The sequence below is a fragment of the Oncorhynchus gorbuscha genome, unplaced genomic scaffold (genome assembly GCF_021184085.1).
Source record: "Oncorhynchus gorbuscha isolate QuinsamMale2020 ecotype Even-year unplaced genomic scaffold, OgorEven_v1.0 Un_scaffold_1706, whole genome shotgun sequence".
In the NCBI taxonomy this organism is placed as follows: Eukaryota; Metazoa; Chordata; class Actinopteri; order Salmoniformes; family Salmonidae; genus Oncorhynchus; species Oncorhynchus gorbuscha.
Genome location: NW_025746407.1, coordinates 8079 through 29963, shown reverse-complemented (window position 1 = coordinate 29963; position 21885 = coordinate 8079).

The following is a 21885-nucleotide window of genomic DNA, read 5'->3' as shown; positions in this document are numbered from 1 at the left end:
GGAATGAGAGAGAGAGAGAGAGACTGCAGAGGACTGAAATAATGCCGTGGTCTTTCTGCATAGTATTACATGGAAAGCCCAGTGGAGGCTGATAAGGGGAGGACAGCTGGAACGGAGTAAATGGGATGGCATCAAACAAGTGGAATCCCATTCACCTCATTCATCTAACCCTAACCCATTACAACTAACCCTAACCCATTACAACTAACCCTAACCCATTACAACTAACCCTAACCCATTACAACTAACCCTAACCCATTACAACTAACCCTAACCCATTACAACTAACCCTAACCCATTACATCTAACCCTAACCCATTACATCTAACCCTAACCCATTACAACTAACCCTAACCCATTACAACTAACCCTAACCCATTACATCTAACCCTAACCCATTACAACTAACCCTAACCCATTACAACTAACCCTAACCCATTACAACTAACCCTAACCCATTACAACTAACCCTAACCCATTACAACTAACCCTAACCCATTACATCTAACCCTAACCCATTACATCTAACCCTAACCCATTACAACTAACCCTAACCCATTACAACTAACCCTAACCCATTACAACTAACCCTAACCCACTACAACTAACCCTAACCCACTACAACTAACCCTAACCCATTACAACTAACCCTAACCCATTACAACTAACCCTAACCCATTACAACTAACCCTAACCCATTACAACTAACCCTAACCCATTACAACTAACCCTAACCCATTACAACTAACCCTAACCCATTACAACGAACCCTAACCCATTACAACGAACCCTAACCCATTACAACGAACCCCTCCTCCCCATTACAACGAGCCCCTCCTCCCCATTACAACGAGCCCCTCCTCCCCATTACAACGAGCCCCTCCTCCCCATTACAACGAGCCCCTCCTCCCCATTACAACGAGCCCCTCCTCCCCATTACAACGAGCCCCTCCTCCCCATTACAACGAGCCCCTCCTCCCCATTACAACGAGCCCCTCCTCCCCATTACAACGAGCCCCTCCTCCCCATTACAACGAGCCCCTCCTCCCCATTACAACGAGCCCCTCCTCCCCATTACAACGAGCCCCTCCTCCCCATTACAACGAGCCCCTCCTCCCCATTACAACGAGCCCCTCCTCCCCATTACAACGAGCCCCTCCTCCCCATTACAACGAGCCCCTCCTCCCCATTACAACGAGCCCCTCCTCCCCATTACAACGAGCCCCTCCTCCCCATTACAACGAGCCCCTCCTCCCCATTACAACGAGCCCCTCCTCCCCATTACAACGAGCCCCTCCTCCCCATTACAACGAGCCCCTCCTCCCCATTACAACGAGCCCCTCCTCCCCATTACAACGAGCCCCTCCTCCCCATTACAACGAGCCCCTCCTCCCCATTACAACGAGCCCTAACCCATTACAACTAACCCTAACCCATTACAACTAACCCTAACCCATTACAACTAACCCTAACCCATTACAACTAACCCTAACCCATTACAACTAACCCTAACCCATTACAACGAGCCCCTCCTCCCCATTACAACTAACCCTAACCCATTACAACTAACCCTAACCCATTACGAGCCCCTCCTCCCCCATTACATCTAACCCTAACCCATTACATCTAACCCTAACCCATTACAACTAACCCTAACCCATTACAACTAACCCTAACCCATTACAACTAACCCTAACCCATTACAACTAACCCTAACCCATTACAACTAACCCTAACCCATTACAACGAGCCCCTCCTCCCCATTACAACTAACCCTAACCCATTACAACTAACCCTAACCCATTACAACGAGCCCCTCCTCCCCATTACAACGAGCCCCTCCTCCCCCATTACATCTAACCCTAACCCATTACAACTAACCCTAACCCATTACAACTAACCCTAACCCATTACATCTAACCCTAACCCATTACAACTAACCCTAACCCATTACAACGAGCCCTAACCCATTACAACGAGCCCTAACCCATTACAACGAGCCCTAACCCATTACAACGAGCCCTAACCCATTACAACGAGCCCTAACCCATTACAACGAGCCCTAACCCATTACAACGAGCCCTAACCCATTACAACGAGCCCCTCCTCCCCATTACAACGAGCCCCTCCTCCCCATTACAACGAGCCCCTCCTCCCCATTACAACGAGCCCCTCCTCCCCATTACAACGAGCCCCTCCTCCCCATTACAACGAGCCCCTCCTCCCCATTACAACGAGCCCCTCCTCCCCATTACAACGAGCCCCTCCTCCCCATTACAACGAGCCCTAACCCATTACAACTAACCCTAACCCATTACAACTAACCCTAACCCATTACAACTAACCCTAACCCATTACAACTAACCCTAACCCATTACAACTAACCCTAACCCATTACAACTAACCCTAACCCATTACAACTAACCCTAACCCATTACAACGAGCCCCTCCTCCCCATTACAACTAACCCTAACCCATTACAACTAACCCTAACCCATTACAACGAGCCCCTCCTCCCCCATTACATCTAACCCTAACCCATTACATCTAACCCTAACCCATTACAACTAACCCTAACCCATTACAACTAACCCTAACCCATTACAACTAACCCTAACCCATTACAACTAACCCTAACCCATTACAACTAACCCTAACCCATTACAACGAGCCCCTCCTCCCCATTACAACTAACCCTAACCCATTACAACTAACCCTAACCCATTACAACGAGCCCCTCCTCCCCATTACAACGAGCCCCTCCTCCCCCATTACATCTAACCCTAACCCATTACAACTAACCCCTCCTCCCCAAGATGCCAACAACCTCCTGTGATGGAAACAGAGGTGTGTGTGGATAAGGAATAACAATGTCCACTATATATACACAGAATAACATGCCCAGTCTTCTCTCTACAATGACAATGCAACCATTACTACAAACACGGAACAGGCTTGACATCTCCCATCCACACATCCTCCCTCCCTCCCTCCCTCCCTCCCTCCCTCCCTCCCTCCCTCCCTCCCTCCCTCCCCCTCCCTCCCTCCCTCCCCCTCCCTCCCTCCCGGGTTTCTTCCAATTAGTCCAGTCCCAGTCTGACAGGTGTGTAAAGGCAGCTACTCCAAGCAGTCCCCCTGCTTCATCAGTCCCTGTCCATACTGCTGGCAGGTCCATTGTACTGTACCTTACTCTGCTGTACTTCTCCAATTATAATACCCTGCAATGGTACCAATGTGTTCCAGGGTGAAAAATCCTTCAGTATCTGCACACCATAATGTGTAAACCACTACAGTTTGGCAAGTCATTTGTGATTCCCTACATCCCTGTGTAGCCTGTTAAACCAAGGTCAGTGCAGTCGCTTTTCAGGTCCACTAACTGGACACTGATTGGCTGACACAAGTTCCCTGGGAACTGATTGGCTGACACCAGAGGTCACCTTCCTGGTTCTGCAAAACTTTCTGAACGTTCAGTAAAACTGGGTCTGGGGGGGGAACGGACTGGAGGAGAGAGACTTATCGGGATGGAGCAAAACAGTGTACAGGGCCAGGAGTGGTGGCTCAGCGTTATCAGCATCTGAAGCAAACAGACACTCACGCATGCAGACAGGTGCGCACACACACACGAGATCGACCGTTTAATCGGTATGGCCGATTAATTGGGGCCGATTTCAAGTTTTCATAACAATCGGAAATCGGTATTTTTGGGCGCCTATTTTCTTTGGTATACCTTTAGAACACATTCTTATTTTCAATGACTGCCTGGGAACAGTGGGCTAACTGCCTTGTTCAGGGGCAGAACAGATTTTCACCTTGTCAGCTCGGGGGATCCAATCTTGCAACCTTACAGTTAACTAGTCCAATGCAATAACCACCTGTCTCTCATTGCACTCCACAAGGAGACTGACTGTTACGCAAATGCAGTAAACCAAGGTAAGTTGCTAGCTAGCATTAAACTTATCTTATAAAAAACAATCAATCATAATCACTAGTTAATTACACATGGTTGATGATATTACTAGATATTATCTAGCGTGTCCTGTGTTGCATATAATCTGACTGAGCATACAAGTATCTAAGTATCTGACTGAGCATACAAGTATCTAAGTATCTGACTGAGCATACAAGTATCTAAGTATCTGACTGAGCATACAAGTATCTAAGTATCTGACTGAGCATACAAGTATCTAAGTATCTGACTGAGCATACAAGTATCTAAGTATCTGACTGAGCATACAAGTATCTAAGTATCTGACTGAGCATACAAGTATCTAAGTATCTGACTGAGCATACAAGTATCTAAGTATCTGACTGAGCATACAAGTATCTAAGTATCTGACTGAGCATACAAGTATCTAAGTATCTGACTGAGCATACAATTATCTAAGTATCTGACTGAGCATACAAGTATCTAAGTATCTGACTGAGCATACAAGTATCTAAGTATCTGACTGAGCATACAAGTATCTAAGTATCTGACTGAGCATACAAGTATCTAAGTATCTGACTGAGCATACAAGTATCTAAGTATCTGACTGAGCATACAAGCATACAAGTATCTAAGTATCTGACTGAGCATACAAGTATCTAAGTATCTGACTAAGCATACAAGTATCTAAGTATCTGACTGAGCATACAAGCATACAAGTATCTAAGTATCTGACTGAGCATACAAGCATAAAAGTATCTAAGTATCTGACTGAGCATACAAGCATACAAGTATCTAAGTATCTGACTGAGCATACAAGCATACAAGTATCTAAGTATCTGACTGAGCATACAAGCATACAAGTATCTAAGTATCTGACTGAGCGGTGGTAGACAGAAGCAGGCGCATAAACATTCATTCAAACAGCACTTTCGTGCGTTTTGCCAGCAGCTCTTTGTTGTGTGTTAAGCATTGGGCTGTTTATGACTTCAAGCATATCAACTCCTGGGATGAGGCTGGTGTAACCGAAGTGAAATGGCTAGCTAGTTAGCGCGCGCTAAAAGTGTTTCAAACGTCACTCGCTCTGAGCCTTCTAAAAAAAAAATCATAATCGGTCGACCTCTAACACACACACACACACACACACACACACACACACACACACACACACACACACACACACACACACACACACACACACACACACACACACACACACACACACACACACACACACACACACACACAGAACGTCAGAGTGAGTATCAATCTAACTGATTTTATAATGCCCTTTTTCACAAAGTGCTTATACAGAACACATGAAGTAGAATAGATAGGAAGATAACGACTGCTGCTGCTGAAACACAGCCCTGCCTGAGAGCACTAGATCTAACAGTACGGCAAACAGACATCTTCACAGGCAGACCAAGGTTGATGTATTCAATGAAAAGGAGAGCCAGAGGCAGGCTTAGATGGGTTCCATGCAGAAAACACATGTCAAGGAAAGAGAGTGGGGACCATCTTACAGGGAATGATCATCGTCTCAGGTAGACCGAGATGTTACAGTAAGGTGAAGGATCCTCCTCACAGGGAGATCAAAGTTGATACTATATATTGTTATTCCATGCAAGCAGGAATAATGGGCGGCAGGGTAGCCTAGTGGTTAGAGCGTTGGACTAGTAACCGAAAGGTTGCAAGTTCGAATCCCCGAGCTGACAAGGTACAAATCTGTCGTTCTGCCCCTGAACAGGCAGTTAACCCACTGTTCCTAGGCCGTCATTGAAAATAAGAATTTGTTCTTAACTGACTTGCCTAGTTAAATATAGATTTTTTTTTAAATGCTGCAGGTAGAACACAGATGGAATTATAATGCTGCAGGTAGAACACAGATGAAATTATAATACTGCAGGTAGAACACAGAGATGGAATTATAATACTGCAGGTAGAACACAGAGATGGAATTATAATACTGCAGGTAGAACACAGAGATGGAATTATAATACTGCAGGTAGAACACAGAGATGGAATTATAATACTGCAGGTAGAACACAGAGATGGAATTATAATGCTGCAGGTAGAACACAGATGGAATTATAATGCTGCAGGTAGAACACAGATGGAATTATAATGCTGCAGGTAGAACACAGATGGAATTATAATGCTGCAGGTAGAACACAGAGATGGAATTATAATGCTGCAGGTAGAACACAGATGGAATTATAATGCTGCAGGTAGAACACAGAGATGGAATTATAATGCTGCAGGTAGAACACAGAGATGGAATTATAATGCTGCAGGTAGAACACAGAGATGGAATTATAATGCTGCAGGTAGAACACAGAGATGGAATTATAATTCTGCAGGTAGAACACAGAGATGGAATTATAATGCTGTAGGTAGAACACAGAGATGGAATTATAATACTGCAGGCAGAACACAGATGGAATTATAATACTGCATGTAGAACACAGATGATTTATAATACTGCAGGCAGAACACAGACGGAATTATAATACTGCAGGTAGAAAACAGATGATTTATAATACTGCAGGTAGAACACAGACGGAATTATAATACTGCAGGTAGAACACAGATGGAATTATAATACTGCAGGTAGAACACAGATGGAATTATAATACTGCAGGTAGAACACAGACGGAATTATAATACTGCAGGTAGAACACAGACGGAATTATAATACTGCAGGTAGAACACAGATGGAATTATAATGCTGCAGGTAGAACACAGATGTATGTCTGTTTTATGTCAGAGACACACCTTTATACTAATTGGTTTAGAGTCTTACTCAAAGTCCCCGGGGAGCAGAGGTCTACAGAGGTAACCAGCCATAATTCCATCTCTGTGTGTAAATGAGACATCTTTACTGTTTAACCATACAGTTGTTGACATGACATGAAACACAGAGACTAAACTCAATAAAAAAAGAAACATCCCTTTTTCAGGACCCCGTCTTTCAAAGACCATTTGTAAAAATCCAAATAACTTCACAGATCTTAATTGTAAAGGTTTTAAACACTGTTTCCCATGCTTGTTCAATGAACCATAAACAATTAATGAACATGCACCTGTGGAACGGTCATTAAGACACTAACAGCTTACAGATGGTAGGCAATTAAGGTCATAGTTATGAAAACTTAGGACACTAAAGAGGTCTTTCTACTGACTCTGAAAGACACCAAAAGAAAGATGCCCAGGGTCCCTGCTTATCTGCGTGAACGTGCCTTAGGCATGCTGCAAGGAGGCATGAGGACTGCAGATGTGGCCAGGGGAAAGAAATTGCAATGTCTGTACTATGAGACATCTAAGACAGCGCTACAGGGAGACAGGACGGACAGCTGATAGTCCTCACAGTGGCAGACCATGTGTAACCACACCTGCAGAAGATCGGTAGATCCGAACATCACACCTGCGGGACAGGTACAGGATGGCAACAACAACTGCCCGAGTTACATCAGGAATGTACAATCCCTCCATCAGTGCTCAGACTGTCCGCAATAGGCTGAGAGAGGATGGACTGAGGACTTGTAGGCCTGCTGTAAGGCAGGTCCTCACCAGACATCACCGGCAACAACGTCACGTATGGGCACAAACCCACGGTCGCCGGGACTGGCAAAAACTGCTCTTCACTGACGAGTCGCGGTTGTGTCTCACCAGGGGTTATGGTCAGATTCGCGTTTATCGTCGAAGGAATGAGAGTTACACAGAGGCCTGTACTCTGGAGTGGGATCGATTTGGAGGTGGAGGGTCCGTCATGGTCTGGGGCGGTATGTCACAGCATCATTGGACTGAGATTGTTGTCATTGCAGGCAATCACAATGCTGTGTTACAGGGAAGACATCCTCCTCCCTCATGTGGTACCCTTCCTGCAGGCTCATCCTGACATGACCCTCCAGCATGACAATGCCACCAGCCATACTGCTCGTTCTGTGTGTGATTTCCTGCAAGACAGGAATGTCAGTGTTCTGCCATGGCCAGCGAAGAGCCCGGATCTCAATCCCATTGAGCACGTCTGGGACCTGTTGGATCGGAGGGTGAGGGCTAAGGCCATTTCCCCCAGAAATGTCTGGGAACTTGCAGGTGCCTTGGTGGAAGAGTGGGGTAACATCTCACAGCAAGAACGGGCAAATCTGGTGCAGTCCATGAGGAGGAGATGCACTGCAGTACTTATTGCAGCTGGTGGCCACACCAGATACTGACTGTTACTTTGATTTTGACCCCCCCTTTGTTCAGGGACACATTATTCCATTTATGTTGGTCACGTGTCTGTGGACCTTGTTCAGTTTATGTCTCAGTTGTTGAATCTTGTTCATACAAATATTTACACATGTTAAGTTTGCTGAAAATAAACGCAGTTGACAGTGAGAGGACTTTTCTTTTTTTGCTGAGTTTATAATGACATGAAAATACGTGATTGCAGTACATTGCAACCAGCTGATGAGGACCTGGGGAAATCACCTCACAATACATACTCCAGTCCCTCAAAAATACGTGACACACAGTGACACACAGTTCCCCTCTGAGGAAGATAACCCACAACACTCCTCACGGGGACCTGCTAATGTTAATTCCTCTCTGTCTGTCCGTCTCTGTCCTCTTTCCGTCTCTGTCAGTCTCTGTCAGTCTCTGTCAGTCTCTGTCAGTCTCTGTCAGTCTCTGTCAGTCTCTGTCAGTCTCTGTCAGTCTCTGTCAGTCTCTGTCAGTCTCTGTTCTTATGTAAGGCATTGAGAGGAAACCTGACACACACACAACTTTGTAAACAGTGGTAGAGTGTTGTTGACTGGTAGGATGATTACATAAAGCAGAGTCCACTACAGTCCAGCAGGTCAGCAGCATGCTGGCTCCCAGAGAGAGACACACATACTCCCAGAGACACACACACACATACTCCCAGAGACACACACACACACGCTCCCAGAGAGACACACACATACTCCCAGAGACACACACACACATACTCCCAGAGACACACACACACATACTCCCAGACTATTCCCGGGACCACCCATACGTAGAATGTATGCACACATGACTGTAAGTCGCTTTGGATAAAAGCGTCTGCTAAATGGCATATACATATACATATATACATACACACACACACACGCTCCCAGAGAGACACACACACACACACACACACACGCTCCCAGAGAGACACACACACACACGCTCCCAGAGAGACACACACACACACACACACACACACGCTCCCAGAGAGACACACGCACACACGCTCCCAGAGAGACACACGCACACACACACGCTCCCAGAGAGACACACGCACACACACACGCTCCCAGAGAGACACACGCACACACACACGCTCCCAGAGAGACACACGCACACACACACGCTCCCAGAGAGACACACACACACACACACACGCTCCCAGAGAGACACACGCACACACGCTCCCAGAGAGACACACGCACACACGCTCCCAGAGAGACACACGCACACACGCTCCCAGAGAGACACACGCACACACGCTCCCAGAGAGACACACGCACACACGCTCCCAGAGAGACACACACACACGCTCCCAGAGAGACACACACACACGCTCCCACAGAGACACACACACGCTCCCAGAGAGACACACACACACGCTCCCACAGAGACACACACACACACGCTCCCAGAGAGACACACACACACGCTCCCACAGAGACACACACACGCTCCCACAGAGACACACACACGCTCCCACAGAGACACACACACACACACGCTCCCACAGAGACACACACACACACACGCTCCCACAGAGACACACACACACACGCTCCCAGAGACACACACACGCTCCCACAGAGATACACACACGCTCCCACAGAGACACACACACGCTCCCACAGAGACACACATACGCTCCCACAGAGACACACACACGCTCCCACAGAGACACACACACGCTCCCACAGAGACACACACACGCTCCCACAGAGACACACACACGCTCCCACAGAGACACACACACGCTCCCACAGAGACACACACACGCTCCCACAGAGACACACACACGCTCCCACAGAGACACACACACGCTCCCACAGAGACACACACACGCTCCCACAGAGACACACACACACGCTCCCACAGAGACACACACGCTCCCACAGAGACACACACACGCTCCCACAGAGACACACACACACGCTCCCACAGAGACACACACGCTCCCACAGAGACACACACACGCTCCCAGAGAGACACACACACGCTCCCAGAGAGACACACACACACTCCCAGAGAGACACACACACGCTCCCACAGAGACACACACGCTCCCACAGAGACACAAACATGCTCCTAGAGAGAAGGCATGGTCTCCCCTGCCCACCCGCCTCCCCTTCCACCCCGCCTCCCCTACCACCATTTCCTGCTGTACTGTGTAAAATAATAAAGACAGGATTCAGATCTCCTTAAAGAACATCCACTAAAGCGTCCTGATGTGATTGACAGAGACACAGGTGGTGCACCAACTCCATAAGTACATAGTAAGAGGGTTGAGAATCTCAACATGGCTGTGTGACAGCTGGGGGCTTTGAGAGTGTCTGGGGGTCCAGTCAAACGAGACTCACAGTTCAGAACAACAACACTATGTATCAGCCTACACTAGATCTGTTGATGTAGCACGACATACCAGGCATATTACGTCCATGTAAGAAACACTGAGAAGTCACCCTCTCTCTCACTCTGTTCTCTCTCCTTGTTGTGTGAGCTAATTGGAAAATGGGGCACTGAGAAGAAAGTGTGCATGTCAGGGTTATTCCTGAGTCTACAGGAGCAGGTCATACTGCTCTGTGCTACATCAACATCTCCAATTAAGTCACATACAGGAAGCAAGAGAACACACCCCCCTACAGTAAAGACAGAACGCACACCCCCCTACAGTAAAGACAGAATGCACACCCCCCTACAGTAAAGACAGAGAACACACCCCCCTACAGTAAAGACAGAACACACCCCCTACAGTAAAGACAGAATACACCCCTACAGTAAAGACAGAATACACCCCCTACAGTAAAGACAGAACACACCCCCTACAGTAAAGACAGAACACACACCCCTACAGTAAAGACAGAGAACACACCCCCTACAGTAAAGACAGAGAACACACCCCCTACAGTAAAGACAGAGAACACACCCCTACAGTAAAGACAGAACACCCCCTACAGTAAAGACAGAGAACACACCCCCCTACAGTAAAGACAGAACACACACCCCTACAGTAAAGACAGAGGAGGAAGAACACCAGAATAGTGTGAAGGAAATCAGGCTACAGTAGGTGATCTCCTTCAAACAAAGACGTCTTGGTACCTCTGTCTCTCCTCCCTCTCTCTCCTGGCTGATGTGATTAACAGACTAGCCGTACGGGTCTCATTACCTCCATGTCCTCTCTGGTCCCCATACATTCCTCTGCGATGACGTAACAGTTCTGCTGTAGTCACAGTATGATGTTTGTTCATCACACACAAAATAAAACCAGTGGTTTGAGGGCTTCTTGTGAACCAGATCAACTACTGTGTGTTCGTGTGCTCACTATTGTGTGAGCCAGTCACTTGGATGGGGGGGATGGGGGGGGGTCTTACATGTCAGTTGTGATTGTGAGGTGATTTCCCCAGGTCCTCATCAGCTGGTTGCAATGTACTGGAATCACTTATTTTCATGACATTATAAACTCTGTGTGGATGCTGTGATCGTGAATAGAGGGGTGTGTGTGTGTGTGTGTGTGTGTGTGTGTGTGTGTGTGTGTGTGTGTGTGTGTGTGTGTGTGTGTGTGTGTGTGTGTGTGTGTGTGTGTGTGTGTGTGTGTGTGTGTGTGTGTGTGTGTGTGTGTGTGTGTGCATCTGCGTGTGTCTGTGCGTCCTTGACTGTGGGCTAATGTGTGTGAGAAGACAGATGTGCAGAGTGGGTACAGGAGGATGGAGTTATTTACTACTGATCACAGAGTGGGTGAATACAGGAGGATGGAGTTATTTACTACTGATCACAGAGTGGGTGGATACAGGAGGATGGAGTTATTTACTACTGATCACAGAGTGGGTGGATACAGGAGGATGGAGTTATTTACTACTGATCACAGAGTGGGTGGATACAGGAGGATGGAGTTATTTACTACTGATCACAGAGTGGTTGGATACAGGAGGATGGAGTTATTTACTACTGATCACAGAGTGGGTGGATACAGGAGGATGGAGTTATTTACTACTGATCACAGAGTGGGTGGATACAGGAGGATGGAGTTATTTACTACTGATCACAGAGTGGTTGGATACAGGAGGATGGAGTAATTTACTACTGATCACAGAGTGGGTGGATACAGGAGGATGGAGTTATTTACTACTGATCACAGAGTGGGTGCATACAGGAGGATGGAGTTATTTACTACTGATCACAGAGTGGGTGGATACAGGAGGATGGAGTTATTTACTACTGATCACAGAGTGGGTGGATACAGGAGGATGGAGTTATTTACTACTGATCACAGAGTGAGTGGATACAGGAGGATGGAGTTATTTACTACTGATCACAGAGTGGGTGGATACAGGAGGATGGAGTTATTTACTACTGATCACAGAGTGGGTGGATACAGGAGGATGGAGTTATTTACTACTGATCACAGAGTGGGTGGATACAGGAGGATGGAGTTATTTACTACTGATCACAGAGTGGGTGGATACAGGAGGATGGAGTTATTTACTACTGATCACAGAGTGGGTGGATACAGGAGGATGGAGTTATTTACTGCTGATCACAGTTAGATGAACGACCCACAGGTACAAAGAGTCATTTATCTTTAAGAGCCTGACCTCATTTAGTCATTTATCCTTCTTTATTCTACAAAGAAAATAAAAAAATATCTCTGTTTTCCCCTCCAGCATCATTCCCCCTTACAGCACTTAAAACATGTGTGTGCGCGTGCGTGTGTTTGTGTGTGAGATAGTCTTTCTTTATTGTTCTCTGAAAAGACAAGGTCTCCCTCCCTGATTCTCCTTCCAGCCTCCTCTTTCTTACTGAAACATTTGATCTGGCCTGTTCCATTTCTCTCTCATACGTCCTCTGATTGGCTCCTTTAATTTGAGCCCTCTGAGCTGCTATAATGAATTGAACACTCCCAGGGGCTCTCATGTACAGACAGACTGACGGGTGACCTCTGAGAGAGGGAGCGCAAAGGACTATAGAAACTAGCAGCCTGCAGACCTCGATTCAAATCACTGAAATCCTTCAACTACTTTTAACGAGCGTCTGCTCTAGACTGCCAGGTAGAAAGGATTTGCGGTTTTGGGACTGTTCCATTTGTCCATTTTCTGTCTCTAAGGTGTTGACTACTAGCCTTTAGGGGACTCTTGGTAAGGTTTTGTTGCGGGACCCGACAACTTCACATTAAAACATTTTCACAGAGCAAAGAAAAACACGTTTAAATTTCCTGCAATTCTACACATGTTTCCAGAACTTCTGTCATGTTAATATGATATCTGAGTGACAAACAATCAATGGAGGACCCCTGGAGGTCAGGGCCACATTCTGAAATTACACCTGGTGACTATTTTAACTCTCGATAGGATGTCGAGACCTCGACTGAGTTCTTCAAAATAAAAATAGGCCACTTGTGTTGCTTGTGCCTGGAGCCGAGCCTGTATTAGTAACTGTTCTGTTATTCCTCCTGTCTGGAGCCGAGTCTGTATTAGTAACTGTTCTGTTATTCCTCCTCCTGTCTGGAGCCGAGCCTGTATTAGTAACTGTTCTGTTATTCCTCCTGTCTGGAGCCGGTCCTGTATTAGTAACTGTTCTGTTATTCCTCCTCCTGTCTGGAGCCGAGCCTGTATTAGTAACTGTTCTGTTATTCCTCCTGTCTGGAGCCGAGCCTGTATTAGTAACTGTTCTGTTATTCCTCCTGTCTGGAGCCGGTCCTGTATTAGTAACTGTTCTGTTATTCCTCCTCCTGTCTGGAGCCGGTCCTGTATTAGTAACTGTTCTGTTATTCCTCCTCCTGCCTGGAGCCGGTCCTGTATTGGTAACTGTTCTGTTATTCCTCCTCCTGCCTGGAGCCGAGCCTGTATTAGTAACTGTTCTGTTATTCCTCCTCCTGCCTGGAGCCGGTCCTGTATTAGTAACTGTTCTGTTATTCCTCCTCCTGCCTGGAGCCGAGCCTGTATTAGTAACTGTTCTGTTATTCCTCCTGTCTGGAGCCGGTCCTGTATTAGTAACTGTTCTGTTATTCCTCCTGTCTGGAGCCAGTCCTGTATTAGTAACTGTTCTGTTATTCCTCCTGCCTGGAGCCGAGCCTGTATTAGTAACTGTTCTGTTATTCCTCCTCCTGCCTGGAGCCGAGCCTGTATTAGTAACTGTTCTGTTATTCCTCCTCCTGCCTGGAGCCGAGCCTGTATTAGTAACTGTTCTGTTATTCCTCCTCCTGCCTGGAGCCGGTCCTGTATTAGTAACTGTTCTGTTATTCCTCCTGCCTGTGACATTATTCAGTCAGATACTGCTATTCCATGTCCTGGATGTTTGGGGTGGACAGGCTTGGTGAGCAGGGAGGTAGACAGCAGCTCAGTGATGGGAGTGAACAGGCTTGGTGAGCAGGGAGGTAGACAGCAGCTCAGTGATGGGAGTGAACAGGCTTGGTGAGCAGGGAGGCAGACAGCAGCTCAGTGTTGGGAGTGAACAGGCTTGGTGAGCAGGGAGGCAGACAGCAGCTCAGTGTTGGGAGTGAACAGGCTTGGTGAGCAGGGAGGTAGACAGCAGCTCAGTGTTGGGAGTGAACAGGCTTGGTGAGCAGGGAGGTAGACAGCAGCTCAGTGATGGGAGTGAACAGGCTTGGTGAGCAGGGAGGCAGACAGCAGCTCAGTGTTGGGAGTGAACAGGCTTGGTGAGCAGGGAGGCAGACAGCAGCTCAGTGTTGGGAGTGAACAGGCTTGGTGAGCAGGGAGGTAGACAGCAGCTCAGTGTTGGGAGTGAACAGGCTTGGTGAGCAGGGAGGTAGACAGCATCTCAGTGTTGGGAGTGAACAGGCTTGGTGAGCAGGGAGGCAGACAGCAGCTCAGTGTTGGGAGTGAACAGGCTTGGTGAGCAGGGAGGCAGACAGCAGCTCAGTGTTGGGAGTGAACAGGCTTGGTGAGCAGGGAGGCAGACAGCAGCTCAGTGTTGGGAGTGAACAGGCTTGGTGAGCAGGGAGGCAGATGGAGATGATCTGAATCTACTCCTCTACATCACCAACATCTGCACATTTCTATGTTTTGTAGTAAGAAAGATAAAGGAAGATGAGTGTTTCCAATGACACGATCAAACAATTAGTAGACAATGCCTCTTCGATGATGTCATTGGAAACACGCATCCTCCTCCATACTATATAGAAACACACAACGTTTGAGTGGTGCTGAAGACTATGAAGTAGAAACATTTCGACATGGGAAGAGAGAGAACACACTGTTTAACCATTAGTACAGAGATGTCTCCGGTAGGTGATCTCTCTCTCATAGTAATCTATTAGCTAGAGGCTCAGGTAGTGAGAAGGAAGCCTCTCTCCTGCCATAAACAGCCCTCCTCAACATCCTCCCTCTGTCAGGCTGCAGTACCAACACTCACTACCAGATGATCGACGGCTGGAGGGGGACGGCTGTGTGATCTCCTGTTTGTCTATGGAGTACTTCTAACCCTTCACACACACACACACACACACACACACACACACACACACACACACACACACACACACACACACACACACACACACACACACACACACACACACACACACACACACACACACACACACACACACACACACACACACACACACACACAGTGCTCAGTTAAAAAGCAACAACAAAGCGCTGGTTGGTTTCTATGGCAACAGTGATCTGGACAGTAAAGGCTGCTGCTTAATGGGCTCCAGTTTGTCCCTAATTCACTCTCTCTGAGCTGCTAACTATTACCAACTGAAGACATTCATAAATTAGTTATTTTTGTTCAAAACATCCCTCGCTGGAGAACATAGACTGCGTCCCAAATTGCACCCTATTCCCTATGTATGGTTCTGGTCAAAAGTAGTGTACCAGTGTACTCTTTGGGACGCAAACCTAGTGTGTTCAGAATGTCCTGCAGTTCTTCTGTGCCGTGTTGACGTACTGAGAATCACACAGAAAGAGGTTTCTGTGCTGTGTTGACGTACTGAGACTCACACAGAAAGAGGTTTCTGTGCCGTGTTGACGTACTGAGACTCACACAGAAAGAGGTTTCTGTGCCGTGTTGACGTACTGAGAATCACAAAGAAAGAGGTTTCTGTGCTGTGTTGACGTACTGAGACTCACACAGAAAGAGGTTTCTGTGCCGTGTTAACGTGCTGAGACTCACACAGAAAGAGGTTTCTGTGCTGTGTTGACGTACTGAGACTCACACAGAAAGAGGTTTCTGTGCTGTGTTGACGTACTGAGACTCACACAGAAAGAGGTTTCTGTGCTGTGTTGACGTACTGAGACTCACACAGAAAGAGGTTTCTGTGCTGTGTTGACGTACTGAGACTCACACAGAAAGAGGTTTCTGTGCCGTGTTGACGTACTGAGACTCACACAGAAAGAGGTTTCTGTGCCGTGTTGACGTACTGAGACTCACACAGACAGAGGTTTCTGTGTTGTGTTGAGCTGTGAATGTCAAAGCAGGTCCATAAAGGATGTGATGCCGGTGGTCCTTTGACCCAACACTAATACAGATTACCCAGTAGCTGTAGCAGTCATCACATCAACACGTGTACACAAATAAAAAGTTCTGTCAACCTCAGTTAGCTGATTTCATGAGGTTTGAAAAGAGGATTTTCTGACTTTACTTACGAGCCCTTCCCAAACAATGTAGTATTATAAAAATACCACAAGAATGAAGCTATATACATGGAGTATCAGTCCCAGAACAGCAGCTGACCGGAGCTAGCAACAGCCAGACCTGTTATAGCAGGTGTAAGCTAGCCTCTGCAGAGTCTCCAACATCCAGACATGTTATAGCAGGTGAAAGCTAGCCTCTGCAGAGTCTCCAACAGCCAGACATGTTATAGCAGGTGAAAGCTAGCCTCTGCAGTCTCCAACATCCAGACATGTTATAGCAGGTGAAAGCTAGCCTCTGCAGAGTCTCCAACATCCAGACATGTTATAGCAGGTGAAAGCTAGCCTCTGCAGAGTCTCCAACAGCCAGACATGTTATAGCAGGTGAAAGCTAGCCTCTGCAGAGTCTCCAACATCCAGACATGTTATAGCAGGTGAAAGCTAGCCTCTGCAGAGTCTCCAACAGCCAGACATGTTATAGCAGGTGAAAGCTAGCCTCTGCAGAGTCTCCAACATCCAGACATGTTATAGCAGGTGAAAGCTAGCCTCTGCAGAGTCTCCAACAGCCAGACATGTTATAGCAGGTGAAAGCTAGCCTCTGCAGAGTCTCCAACAGCCAGACATGTTATAGCAGGTGAAAGCTAGCCTCTGCAGAGTCTCCAACAGCCAGACATGTTATAGCAGGTGAAAGCTAGCCTCTGCAGAGTCTCCAACATCCAGACATGTTATAGCAGGTGAAAGCTAGCCTCTGCAGAGTCTCCAACAGCCAGACATGTTATAGCAGGTGAAAGCTAGCCTCTGCAGAGTCTCCAACAGCCAGACATGTTATAGCAGGTGAAAGCTAGCCTCTGCAGAGTCTCCAACAGCCAGACATGTTATAGCAGGTGAAAGCTAGCCTCTGCAGTCTCCAACATCCAGACATGTTATAGCAGGTGAAAGCTAGCCTCTGCAGAGTCTCCAACAGCCAGACATGTTATAGCAGGTGAAAGCTAGCCTCTGCAGAGTCTCCAACAGCCAGACATGTTATAGCAGGTGAAAGCTAGCCTCTGCAGAGTCTCCAACAGCAGAGATGTTCCAGTTGAGAGGAAATTGAAGGAGAGCCTGTAAGTTCTGCATTTGTACACTAACAAGGTAACACCACACCTCCACATTTACTGGATTGGTTGAATAGTGCAGAAGAGAACCTCCCCAGATGTTTTAAATTTTCTCAAAACCAGTGTGTAGGGGATCGAGTTTATTTCACGCCTGCTACTGTACGTTAGCCTTGCAGTCACCTGGAAGCTTCTGCTTGGTTGGTGGGTAGGTGTGACAGTAACCACAGCTTCCTAGCGACAAAAAACACAGAAAAGCCCATTAAAAACCTTGCAGTGAACTGGAAGAGAACTGCAGGGTTGCCTGGGTAGGTTTTGTGACTCAGAGACAGACCAGTGTGCTAGCTCGAGCAACAGCCACAGACCAGGCCAAGCCTAAAGGTGAGCTGCTGCTAGGGAGGCAGGGTGGGTGGGTGTGACCAGACAGACCACAGCTAGCTAGCAACAGCCACAGACCAGGCCAGCCTAAAGGTGAGCTGCTGCTAGGGAGGCAGGGTGGGTGGGTGTGACCAGACAGACCACAGCTAGCTAGCAACAGCCACAGACCAGGCCAGCCTAAAGGTGAGCTGCTGCTAGATTGGCTGGGTAGGTGGGTGGTTGTGACCACAGCTAGCTAGCAACAGCCACAGACCAGGCCAGCCTAAAGGTGAGCTGCTGCTAGGGTGGCAGGGTAGGTGGGTGTGACCAGAGACAGACCACAGCTAGCTAGCAACAGCCACAGACCAGGCCAGCCTAAAGGTGAGCTGCTGCTAGGTTGCCTTGGTAGGTGGGTGTGACCACAGCTAGCCACAGATGTGTCATGTCAGGAACAGGTGAACAAACCATTCCCACTGACCCACGATGACAGAGAGAGATAGAGGCCTCACACCACTTCCTGATCCTCTGTTTCTATCCTTCCCCCACTCTCCCTCTCTGGATAATTACAGACCAGATCTCTCACCAGTAATAAGGGACCATTTCCACTTCTCTTTCCCGTCTCTCTGTCCCCCTCTGGCCAGGTCTTCCACCCCCTCATTGCAGTAGAGACTAGCCTAGCCATGCCCCTCTTCCATTCTCCCTCTTCTCTTTAGCAGGAACCTCTGGCTGCTCTATCAAATGTGTGTATCATACAACCCTCCCAACACACTAGACCGTTGTCTCAGCTCTGACAGTCATATCTCCCTTTACACTGGTCTCTCTGCCTCTATCACCACACACAACTCTGATTTACACGGACTAATATTCCCTCAATGCTTCATTGTGGATTGGCTGATTCGTCACCCTGGCGAGGCCCTTTGACAAAGCAGTGCAGCCTTGAGTTTCTGCCTTTGCAGAGAAAGATGCGACAGAGAGGCAGCTATTCTAGCATTTCTTTAGAGAAAAAAGGGAAAGAGAGAGGGAGATGGAGTGAAAGAGATGGAGACAGAGAGAGAGGAAAAGAGAGAAAGAGTGGAAGAGAAAATGTCTAAGCCATCCGCCCCCGAAGGAGAGAAGGTGGGTGTGTGGATCATCTAGTCCTCACAGCTTCTCTCACAAAGGAACGCACAGTTACACAGGCACTCTGACACACACACACACACGTTATGATATCTCTGACAGATGCAATATTCCAGGCCTACGGCGGTGTAATGGGGCTGAAATGCTGCTTCATTTCAGAAACACATTCTGGGGATGAGTACAAGTCAATTCAGACTCTATTAGATGTTCTGCAGAGCGAGGATGACATGGGTGATGAATTGCTATAGGTTGACAGTAGAGGAGGAGATGGGTGATGAACTACTATAGGTTGACAGTACAGGAGGAGATGGTGATGAATTACTATAGGTTGACAGTACAGGAGGAGATGGGTGATGAACTACTATAGGTTGACAGTACAGGAGGAGATGGGTGATGAATTGCTATAGGTTGACAGTACAGGAGGAGATGGGTGATGAATTACTATAGGTTGACAGTACAGGAGGAGATGGTGATGAATTACTATAGGTTGACAGGCGAGGAGGACATGGGTGATGAATTACTATAGGTTGACAGTAGAGGAGGAGATGGGTGATGAACTACTATAGGTTGACAGTACAGGAGGAGATGGTGATGAATTACTATAGGTTGACAGTACAGGAGGAGATGGTGATGAATTACTATAGGTTGACAGGCGAGGAGGACATGGGTGATGAATTACTATAGGTTGACAGTACAGGAGGAGATGGGTGATGAATTACTATAGGTTGACAGTACAGGAGGAGATGGGTGATGAATTACTATAGGTTGACAGTACAGGAGGAGATGGGTGATGAATTACTGTAGGTTGACAGTACAGGACAACATGGGTGATGAATTACTATAGGTTAACTGAAATACGATGATGGATGGCATCTTTATATAGTTGTCAGTGGTGACTACAGGGTCGTTTTATAACCCACTGGACCACAGAGACATATAGTTGTCAACCCACTGGAACACAGAGACATCTAGTTGTCAACCCACTGGACCACAGAGTCATCTAGTTGTCAGGGTCGTTTTATAACCCACTGGACCACAGAGACATATAGTTGTCAACCCACTGGATCACAGAGACATATAGTTGTCAACCTACTGGAACACAGAGACATCTAGTTGTCAGGGTCGTTTTAAAACCCACTGGACCACAGAGACATATAGTTGTCAACCCACTGGAACACAGAGACATCTAGTTGTCAACCCACTGGACCACAGAGACATCAGTTGTCAACCCACTGGAACACAGAGACATCTAGTTGTCAACCCACTGGAACACAGAGAAATCTAGTTGTCAACCCACTGGACCACAGAGACATATAGTTATCAACCCACTGGACCACAGAGACATCTAGTTGTCAACCTACTGGAACACAGAGACATCTAGTTGTCAGGGTCGTTTTAAAACCCACTGGACCACAGAGACATATAGTTGTCAACCCACTGGACCACAGAGACATCTAGTTGTCAACCCACTGGAACACAGAGACATCTAGTTGTCAACCCACTGGACCACAGAGACATCTAGTTATCAACCCACTGGACCACAGAGACATCTAGTTGTCAACCCACTGGAACACAGAGACATCTAGTTGTCAACCCACTGGACCACAGAGACATCTAGTTGTCAACCCACTGGACCACAGATACATATAGTTGTCAACCCACTGGACCACAGAGACATATAGTTGTCTGGGTCGTTTTATAACCCACTGGACCACAGAGACATCTAGTTGTCAACCCACTGGACCACAGAGACATATAGTTGTCTGGGTCGTTTTATAACCCACTGGACCACAGAGACATATAGTTGTCAACTCACTGGACCACAGAGATCTAGTTGTCAACCCACTGGACCACAGAGACATCTAGTTATCAACCCACTGGACCAGAGAGACATCTAGTTGTCAGGGTCGTTTTAAAACCCACTGGACCACAGAGACATCTAGTTGTCAACCCACTGGACCACAGAGACATCTAGTTGTCAGGGTCGTTTTAAAACCCACTGGGCCACAGAGACATCTAGTTGTCAACCCACTGGACCACAGAGACATCTAGTTGTCAACCCACTGGACCACAGAGACATCTAGTTGTCAGGGTCGTTTTAAAACCCACTGGGCCACAGAGACATCTAGTTGTCAACCCACTGGACCACAGAGACATCTAGGTGTCAACCCACTGGACCACAGAGACATCTAGTTGTCAACCCACTGGACCACAGAGACATCTAGTTGTCAACCCACTGGACCACAGAGACATCTAGTTGTCAACCCACTGGACCACAGAGACATCTAGTTGTCAACCCACTGGACCACAGAGACATCTAGTTGTCAACCCACTGGACCACAGAGACATATAGCTGTCAGGGTCGTTTTAAAACCCACTGGACCACAGAGACATCTAGTTGTCAACCCACTGGACCACAGAGACATCTAGTTGTCAACCCACTGGGCCACAGAGACATCTAGTTGTCAACCCACTGGGCCACAGAGACATCTAGTTGTCAACCCACTGGACCACAGAGACATATAGCTGTCAGGGTCGTTTTAAAACCCACTGGACC